Consider the following 9,518-nt stretch of genomic DNA (forward strand, 5'->3'; position numbering starts at 1 on the left):
CACATGTATTGCACATACAGTGTCAATCACTTATTTTTTATTTATTGTGTTTGCAGAAATGGAAATGGAATTTGCTTCAGCGGCACTCTTGGCTTGGTTCTGTGGGGCTCTTTCAGAGACATGTATTGGCTCTGAACGGTAATTTGCATAATGGCGTGGAGTCCTCACATCTGCACTTTGTCAGAACTTGTTTTAATGCAACCACTTGCCTCCTTAGTGCTAAACAGTGAAAGAGAAAGAGGCCCACAGGTAGTATTGTTTATGTTTGAAGTGTGACCAAGATACAGCATAAAACACAGCAGACCCCTTGAGCGCACCAGAACAGCACTGCTGGGTCATTCCACTCCAGAAAAGGGGCATTTTGTTGCCTGACCGTCTTAGATTTTGCTAGAAAAATTCACCTGGGGATTTTCAGGCCTGCTGAGTTCAGAAATGCCAATCCTTTTGAAATTTTTTTTTTTTTTTTTTTTTTCCTCTTTGAGCTATGACCTGGCAAAGGTCAACCTAAAGGGAAAAAGTGATCCTGACCAAAAAAATCACCCTCGGCTCAACTTAGAAGCTCCCATCATGTGTAGCACCTTGTTCGACTCGTAATGAACAGGGAGAAAAAAATACCAGGAGCAACTAACTCACTATTCACTCATCAACATCTATCCAAAAATATCTTTGGGTGATTTTTTGGTGCAACCCCCACGTGAGTTATTTCGGCCTAACCTTGGTAGAAATACCAAAAAATGTATTAGCATTTCTAAACTCAACGGGCCCGAAAACCCGCAGGAGAATTTTTCTAGAAAAATCTGAGACGGTCGGGCAACGGTTCTGGCTGAGTTCGTATGGAATGACCCTAATGTATTTAGTCGCACTTGATTTTCAGACAGTCATATGTTTAAAATGGGATTACATTTGTTTAAATGCACTGAAAGATGTTACTGTAATGTAACGTTTAGCATATGAGATTAGGTTTTATTTGATTTGTAACTTCTCTGCTCTGTGGCCCTGTTTGATTGAACTTCCAGGCGTAAGAAAGAGTCTCTGTGAACATTGTTAGACCTCTATTGTGTTTAGCCAGGTAAAGTACATCGTAAATGATCATAGATGCTGTATTGTTTGATTTGAATCCGTCCCTGGTGGAATGGTACAGTCAGTCACATTAATAAAGAAATTTGACAGTTCTCATTTTCTGATACTTATAGTAGACAACTATTTTCTGGTGTTTGCAGTGGATCCTATAGCTCTTCTGTTCTATCAGACACCACCCAGGTAGTACTGTATTTGGAAAGGACTGAAGCGAGACAGGTTTTCAACATGAATGAGCAATGTTGTCAAGTCCACTTGGAAAAACCCCATCTGATCTGACAGCTAACAGTGTCTGGTGTGCATATATCCAAAAGAGCATGGATGACACATGCTGTCATTAGGGATAACATAAGATTCTTTTTATTATTAGACTGTGTAATTGCCACTAGCCTGCAATGAAAGTAAAATATGAAATAATGTTAGCAGCCTGAGGTGCTTTTGAAACTATCAGCATTGCGACTGGTATGAGTTTGATGGGGTTCCTGCTTGGTGCACCAGTTGACAGAGGGGGACCTGTTTGGTCGTTCCCCCCCCGTTCCCCCCCCCCCCCCCCCCCCCCCCCCCCCCACCCCCCCCCCCCCCCCCCCCCCCCCCCCCCCCCCCCCCCTTGACCTCACCTGGATCTTTGCGGGAATTAATACATTCCTAAGCCATTACCTAGGGCACCACAACATTGGCTTTCCACCTTTGTTTTTGCTGGACTGTGGACTTCAAAATGTGGTCTGCTACAGGAATGCATTCTATCAGTGTGAGAATCAAGCACATTTTATTTTGTGTTTTATTTATTTATTTATTTATTTATTTATTTATTAACGTTCCACTGAGATTTCTCAGCTTGGAAGAAGTTATATCTGTGAGTTGCTGACTTGGATGTCTAGCACTGCATGCATTGCACATTGTTGTGTATCTGCCTAAAGCACTACAGAAATGAAATATAGCCCTTATTCTGTCCTGGGGATTTCCAGTAAATCTAGAAGGATTCAGAAGCAACTCGGATTTAAAACCAGATCAGAAATAAGTGGTAACAGTACATTAACCGGCAGTAATTAACAGTAATAATAAATGCTGTAAAATATATTGCAAGTATTATTTCTATTTCTAACCTTATCCCTTGCCTCAATCCTAACGCTGACTAACATTTTTTACTGGTAAACCGATAAAATTACAGATAACATTCTTACTATTAATTATCACCTGGTTAATATACAGCTCGACCGTTGGATAAAACAGATACATTTTTGCTGTTAAAATAAATAAACTTTTGGCTAAAATGACCCCTGTTCTGAGGTTTTGTTTGATTAGTTCATTTTTTACTTTGAAATGACTGATACTGCTGCCCTGCCAAAACAAAGTGAGACACTGCATTGCTTATGGGTCTTGTGCTTTTATTGGCAGGGACACATGCCACCACACCCAACTGTGTGTGACTAGTATCGGTGTCATTGCCTTAAAACCCTGGGGTACAATGACTACCCACTACCACTGGTTCAGATTAATACATACTTGTCACCTTTTGGCTTGGATTAAGTGAGGGTTTGGTTCTTTACCAAATTCTGGTGACGTGATTTTGCTGTTACTCGGTACCCTTTCATGGTGGTGTGAAATAGGACAATGTGGTGGTTGCAGTATCTTTGGAACCTTATGCCATGGAAAAGAGATGCCATTTTTAGATAATTTCCCCACCCACTGTCATTCCATGCATTTACTAACCGTCACTGCTGTCTCTTCAATTGCTTATTACACAACCGTGGTTGAAAGTAGAATTAGCTCATTACTAAAGACACCCTGGTGAATGTTGCTGATTTGCAACTTGCATGTGTTTAGAGAGGTACATATGGGTAATATGGAGTTTACCCACTTGTATCATTTAAGGACTGAAGCATCTACTCACTCCTCTCTTGTGATAAGCAAATTCTGGCTGTACCAAGAGTTAAAGCCAAGGGGTAGCCCAGTTTATTATATCCATGACGGGCAGAATCTCTTCTGATTTTAACCTTTAACCCATAATTCTGCAGACCACAACAACATAATCGAAGAGCATCTTTGCACACCTTCAGTGCCTACCACGAACACCAAAATAGTTAGTTTTACCCTCTCTTTTTTTACCACCACACTACTGCCTGTGGTGATAAATCCCGGTGTACTGTATATATCACACCCCAGAGACCAAATTGCAACTCTAGACTTGGATACTAATATTGCATCTGAATGTACAATCTGAAGGGTGAGTCATATTTGCCATTCACCTCAGTACGCTCAGCAGTTGTTACAAACAGGTTTGACTGTACTTCAATTACAGCATTTTCTCAGACAAGTTTCCTCACTCCCTACCGGTTTGTCTGGTTGGTCAACGCCAGTTTCTGTTTATTCCTTATTAATTGTGGTCGTTCTTAGGTACAGTAGCAGTTCATAACAGCAACCATTGGCAACCAGCAAATTAATAACACTGATGGAACGACAAAGCAGTCTGAATAGATAGCTCCTGGTGACTTAAAGCTTGGGTGTGTGGAGGGTGGAGGTGTATACTTCAGTCACTGCAGTTTTAGAGAAGGGAAGAATGACATTTAATGCACAATATGATTATGGCAATAATACCTAATGCTATAGATATTTCAAGAGACTAAAGTTAGTGAATCGGATTTACTTGAGAGAATCCATCTTGTTTATAATTCTGACTCCCCTATGATTTGTACTTCTTCTTGACTCTAGTCCCTCTTACCTGCTTTGACAGTCTTTATACACAAAACTAGACTCATTTTAATTATTCACTTAAGCGTTTACTATGATTTTTTAACCATGGCTTTATACAATCTTTGACTGTTGTACCAGTCAGAGTATTAAAGCCTGTTTTTAAATATGTCTGTATGTATACATGTGTGCCCAATTTGTGAGCCAAAGCTATAAATCACACACACACAGTCTCCCCACACCTGGTGTAATGAACTGCTAACATGATATAGGAGGCAGAGGAGATCAATAGAGGGGAATCTCAGCATTGAGACCGGCACCAGTATTATGAATTGTGCTTTGAATCTAGAATTAGGAAAAAAGAATAATTGGACAGTAACTGGTGCTATGTTTTTAAAAGCAAACCTGTTCAGCAGGTCAAAGGGGTGATACTGTGCCTTTTTTAAATGCTTGTTTTCCACGTGTATCGGATAAACCATGGGAAATGCTGAAAGTCTGCTTCCTTTCCAAGCATCTCTTACAGTCAACCAAAACGCCAGCTCAATATTGTTCAGCGTGCACAAAATATGATCCCAGTGGGGGAGTTGCTGGTGTTGGTTGTGGCATTTGTTTTCTTTCTCAATGCTTCAAAACAACAAAACAATCAGCTTTCCATTGCAGAACATTGTAAGCCTATTATTCTGGTGTGACTTTTTGACATGACATTTCAAAAGTTTTAGAAGGATTACAGTTAAGTTTGGGTTTCTTTTTGTTTTTAATGGAAAAATAAGTAATTATGGTTTAAAACAGGGAAGTGGGTTTGACATCTTTTATGGTACTAACCCCGCTCAACAATATTAACGTGTCTTCAAGCTTTTCTGGACTTTTTTTTCTTCTTTTTCTCACACGGCTAAGAGGAGAAAATGACCTCTCTGCAACTTTCAATTCACCACACTTCTATAGTTTTGAATGGACCGACACAACAAAGGCTGACATCATTTTCTCAGGAGTCGATTGGCCCCCACCACCCACGGGATGACATCATCCCTGTCCCTCTGTTTCTCTTACCATAGGATGCTGGGTTGCTGTGACAACTGCATTTGCACAAGTTAGCTGCCCACAGGAATTGGCATGCCATTATTTGGCTAGTATTAATGAATGTGGGCAGGGTTTGTCTTGTGTTTTGTGGTAAACAGGCTTGAGAGCATACTGATATAGAAGGGAGGTGTGCAGTGAACTGACTGATTTCTGCAGGGTAAACTTGTATTTTAATGTATTCGCCAAAAGTATAAACTACAGATGAAATGTGAATGCTTTATAATGTTGTTTTCTATGTTTGGGATGTAACGTTGTTTCATTTATTTTCCTTGATGTTGACTAGCCTGGATATTGCTTTAAGCTTCAGGAATGAGGTCTCGTACAGACTAACAAATTGGATTTTCCAGGCCATTTTAGGCCATGAACATAAGTTAAAATACATTGATCGTCCTATGGATCTGATCTTGCTCCCATTTAAGACAGACGTAAATGCTGGTTTGACCATTAAATATCGGTTTGACATCAGTAGTGGTACTTTTATCAGGGAGATGACAGAATGTTTATCACCAGGTTTTTGGTTTTTTTTTGATGAGGAGTGATTAAGGGCCACTGTGTTTGAAAATCCTGCTGTAATTACCCACTGAATTAATTAGGTGAACTTTGTTTTAGAGGGATTTGCACTCACCAGGCTTTGGGCTTCCTAATGACTTCGTCCAATCGCATGATGGGAATTCGCAACCAAATCATATCTACAAATCCCCCTCCTTCTCAGCTGAGACTAATTTATGAACTGAAGGTCTGATTCAAATTCGGAAAACGATGTTGGTTCTCCATGAATGCTTCTTTTCAGTGTAATATAGTCCAACTGATAAAACCGAAATACAATGAATAAAACTAATAGAAAGATTCCATTCCAAAATAGCGATTTGTATCTGAATATTTAAACAGTTTTGGCCAAAAAAATTTTCAGAGGCTTCTCAATAAACATGTAATCTAATTATCTGTTCCAGTTTGCAGTTTGGGCAACCTGGTCATGCCACACACAAAAAGAGGGAGAACCAATATCCTGTCAATTTGGAAGTTTACCACAGTGATTGCACTGCAAATTTGCTGTTTCCTATTATGTTTATACTTGCCAGGTAACGCTATATTATGTGAGGCATTAAAAACTATTACCCATTTATTGAAGTTCAGTTCAAACATAATGAGTTGCAAGAAACAGAAAACAAGACTGAATGCATTGGCTACTGTAGCTGTAAGCACACTATAGCTTTTAGCTTTGTATGGTTTTTTTTGGAGGGTTTATTGGGATGACTAAAAACTCATCATCAGGGATCAGTAACAAAGACATTTTTAAATTGCTGTGTTACTCTATCTTTAAAGTTGTGGCACAGGTGGCTACCGGTACAGTAACACTCTTACCCACTCTTGGGTCTGAATAATGCACAGACTGTGTCGTATGTGAAATGAGTTGGCCAGTTGGCTTCAGCAGTGTCCCACAGTGGACAATAAACACACACAACAAAAGGGCAGCAGCAGCAATTACAGTGCATTGATTAAGCACACAGATACAGTCTAAGCAGTGGAACACAAAGTACTAGAAGGCTTGGATTGAACATCAGTTCTGCCCTTGTATGTGGTCCCTTCTTTCGAGGTAGTTAGTAGGAATCTACCCCCTTTACTGCCGCAATCAAAGCCCCTGAGTTTTTGTTATTTATCCTCGGTGGGACCCAGTAGAAGATGCAGATTTCTGTACAATGCTTCTGTTTCAGTGCCTGAGACTCGTGACTGTAATACGCTGCTGCAGCTATATTTTACTATAGTGCTCCATGCTCCATCCCCTGAACATGAGATATGTTATCAAACAAAGCAGCCATGACCCACTTCTTAGATCGAGGGAGGGGTAAATTTGAGGCAGTTACAAAACAATCTGTCCTCAAGCTTGGGTTTGTGTGCACTTCTTAATCCCCTATTGAACCACGCTGGGGAAGGAGGACAGAGGGGGGGTGGGGAGCAGACCAAGGGGTAGTCTGACATCCATGGGAATCTGGAAAGCTATTCAGCGGTAATTATCGGCATCAATGCGGAGTGGAGCGGGAGGGAGGGCAGAGAAGAAGGGTGGCCACCATGGAAACTGTGGTGTGCCAAAGCAGCTAGAAAAGAGAGAGAGAGAGGTCCACCATCATTAAAACTGACAAATACTTTCATATGAGTGCTTGCCCATTGCCACTGGAGACGTGCACCGTTTGCATTGCGGAGGCACAATGGGCCACTCGAGTGTTTTGAGATGAAGAAGAAAAGGGAAAAAGGGTGGGAATACGATAAAGACATTTGGGAAGAGGTCTGATCCTGAATACGAGATGCTGTGCTCTCCCCCTCATCTCAAGCCAGTAGTGATGCATTGAGTTGGCAACACCTGCAACATGTTGGCTCTTTAATAGACTACGAAAAGGACAAGTGCTTTTATTTAAAATTGTTGCATAACTGTATGTGAAAGCCTTTAACTGGCCTATTTTATATTGAGATATTAATCAATAGTCTTTATGGTTTTCACTATCGATTGTTAACAGAATACTGAATCTCGTCTCAGATATGGCTTATTGTAAGAGTTAAGTAGATGAATACTGAAAAGAGAAATATGCATGCAACAGTTATGTATATATGTATGATAATATAGCATGGCCAGTTGGAAGCAATAAATTCATAAATCTACACATTTCATAGAAAAATACTTTAAATGGTTGACACAAATAAAATGGTCTTGTCATTAAAGTTCCTTAAATGATTGCCAAAAAAGAAGAGTGGGGGCCCCAATATCCTGTCCAGTGCCTTCAAGAACTCCCCCCACCCCAAAATGGGGACAGGGGCCCCTTTTTACATACTTCATAACCGTCTTCAAAAAAAAAAAAAATTACATACTTATTATATAATAAGTCACTAACATTCCCTAAATAGACCAGATATTTTTCCAACACTGTGTCATACATCACCTTGACAAGCAATTCCAAACGATAGGTATAACTTGCAGCCACAAGTGTTTGGAAGGAGACCACCGAATGCGATTTGTCTGTCCAAGTTTGGCTTTAGTGGCAGCTCATGTTCAGTTTAACTACTGTCTGTTCATCAATCCCACATTCTTATTAATAGAGCTCCCTCTCACTTTCTCACAAATGTTTTTCATCTTGAAGAATCAGGGAAATTATTACAAACCATTTGAAAATTGAAAACTTTCCAGCTGACAATTTTTTTTTCCAACACTGCTGCATTCACCCCCCCCCCCCCCCCCCCCCCCCCCCCCCCCCCCCTCCCTTTAAACTCCAACAATATACAGTATAAAAACTAATCTGCTAGTAAAGCAATGGGATTTAAACTCACTTCACCATATTCCTAATGTTTACAGTGTGACCATGAGTGCACTGATTTTTAGCAAGCCAGTGTTCTAGGCAGCTCTGACTGAAGTGCAACAGTAATATATTCCACGATGGCATTTAAACATAAGTGTGTGCTACAGATGGAGGGTCTTTCTATTTGTTTATCCTGGGTACACCGAGGCTTGCTTCAGTCTTTCATTTCACGGTACAGTGCACTAGGATCGTACGGCAAGCTGTTTTAACATTTAAACTACAAGATTTTTTTAATATTTTCAATATTAAAAATCTGATTTTTGATATCAGTAACACTTGTGTTGATATGTTTTGCAGATAATCTGTAATCTTATCTCATATCAAGAATGTTATGGTTTGCCATTAGAAGTTGGGTGTATTCATATAGTGTCTAGGATAAAAAAATAAAAACTGATAGTACAAAAAAATGTATTGGAATACTAAGTAGCAGAATGGTTTAGGTGTGATTGGTTTAAGTCATTATCCGAGGATCGTTTTAGACGATAATTGCAGCCCTATTCACAGAGTTAGACAGTGAGCATTCATTGCTTCTAAATGGCTGCTTGGCTTGGGTCTGTCATTACTATTGGCACAGGACAGCCTCGTTGGCCAAAAGCCATCAGGTGTTTCTGTGTGTCATTTTCAACCTGCATGACCTCAGATTCAAGCAGCATTCCCTTCTATTCTTGGAGGTTGCATTTACTTGTTGATGCAACAGGTCTGATATTAAAACATTTTGGGAGTAGGACTTAAAAATAATAAAGCTAAAGCTGTATAAAATGCTTATGGCAACAATTACATAGTCACTTAATCATTAAAAACAGTGTGTCCTGTATGTTGTTTAACTTTCTATGAAAAGAATTCCCCTACCCCTACAATAGAAGTCCATGTTGAAAACACTGATTGGTGATTATCAGGTAAACTAAAATACAGCTTAGAAAAAAAGGGGATTCCCTTTTTTGAACAATGTCATATCTATCACTGCAACTGACAACCGGAGCATGCATGCTTTTAAAATTAGCAAGTGAAATGACCTCATTGTAATTTGATGGGAGTATATAACTCAAATCCAAGGGTATGTGTTTAATCAGGGTGGAACCCTCGAGATCTGCATCTCATTTTTAAGGGGGTCCTGATAAGAGAAGGTGGCAAGAAACAACGTAAAATCAAGGGCAAAAAAAGAGGCATCATTCAAACAGGACTATACTATGTAGGACCATACAAATGACTGCCATTTCAAACAAGATCAGGTGCATTTGTAAAACAGCAAACTGGTTTCAGTAATCAGTCTTTTATTCACGTTTTAATTGCAATACATTACATTGTTGTAACCCCTTAAATGACTTTGGTATA

The 9,518-nt window shown here is 39.7% G+C and overlaps 1 long non-coding RNA gene across 1 annotated transcript in view; it reads left to right on the forward strand.

Annotated features, from left to right (window-relative positions):
• Positions 1 to 9,518, forward strand: part of LOC121296044 — a 90,058-nt gene that overhangs the window by 78,921 nt on the left and 1,619 nt on the right. The gene's annotated exons all lie outside the window — the stretch shown is intronic.

The sequence above is a fragment of the Polyodon spathula genome, chromosome 21 (genome assembly GCF_017654505.1).
Source record: "Polyodon spathula isolate WHYD16114869_AA chromosome 21, ASM1765450v1, whole genome shotgun sequence".
Classification (NCBI taxonomy): domain Eukaryota; kingdom Metazoa; phylum Chordata; class Actinopteri; order Acipenseriformes; family Polyodontidae; genus Polyodon; species Polyodon spathula.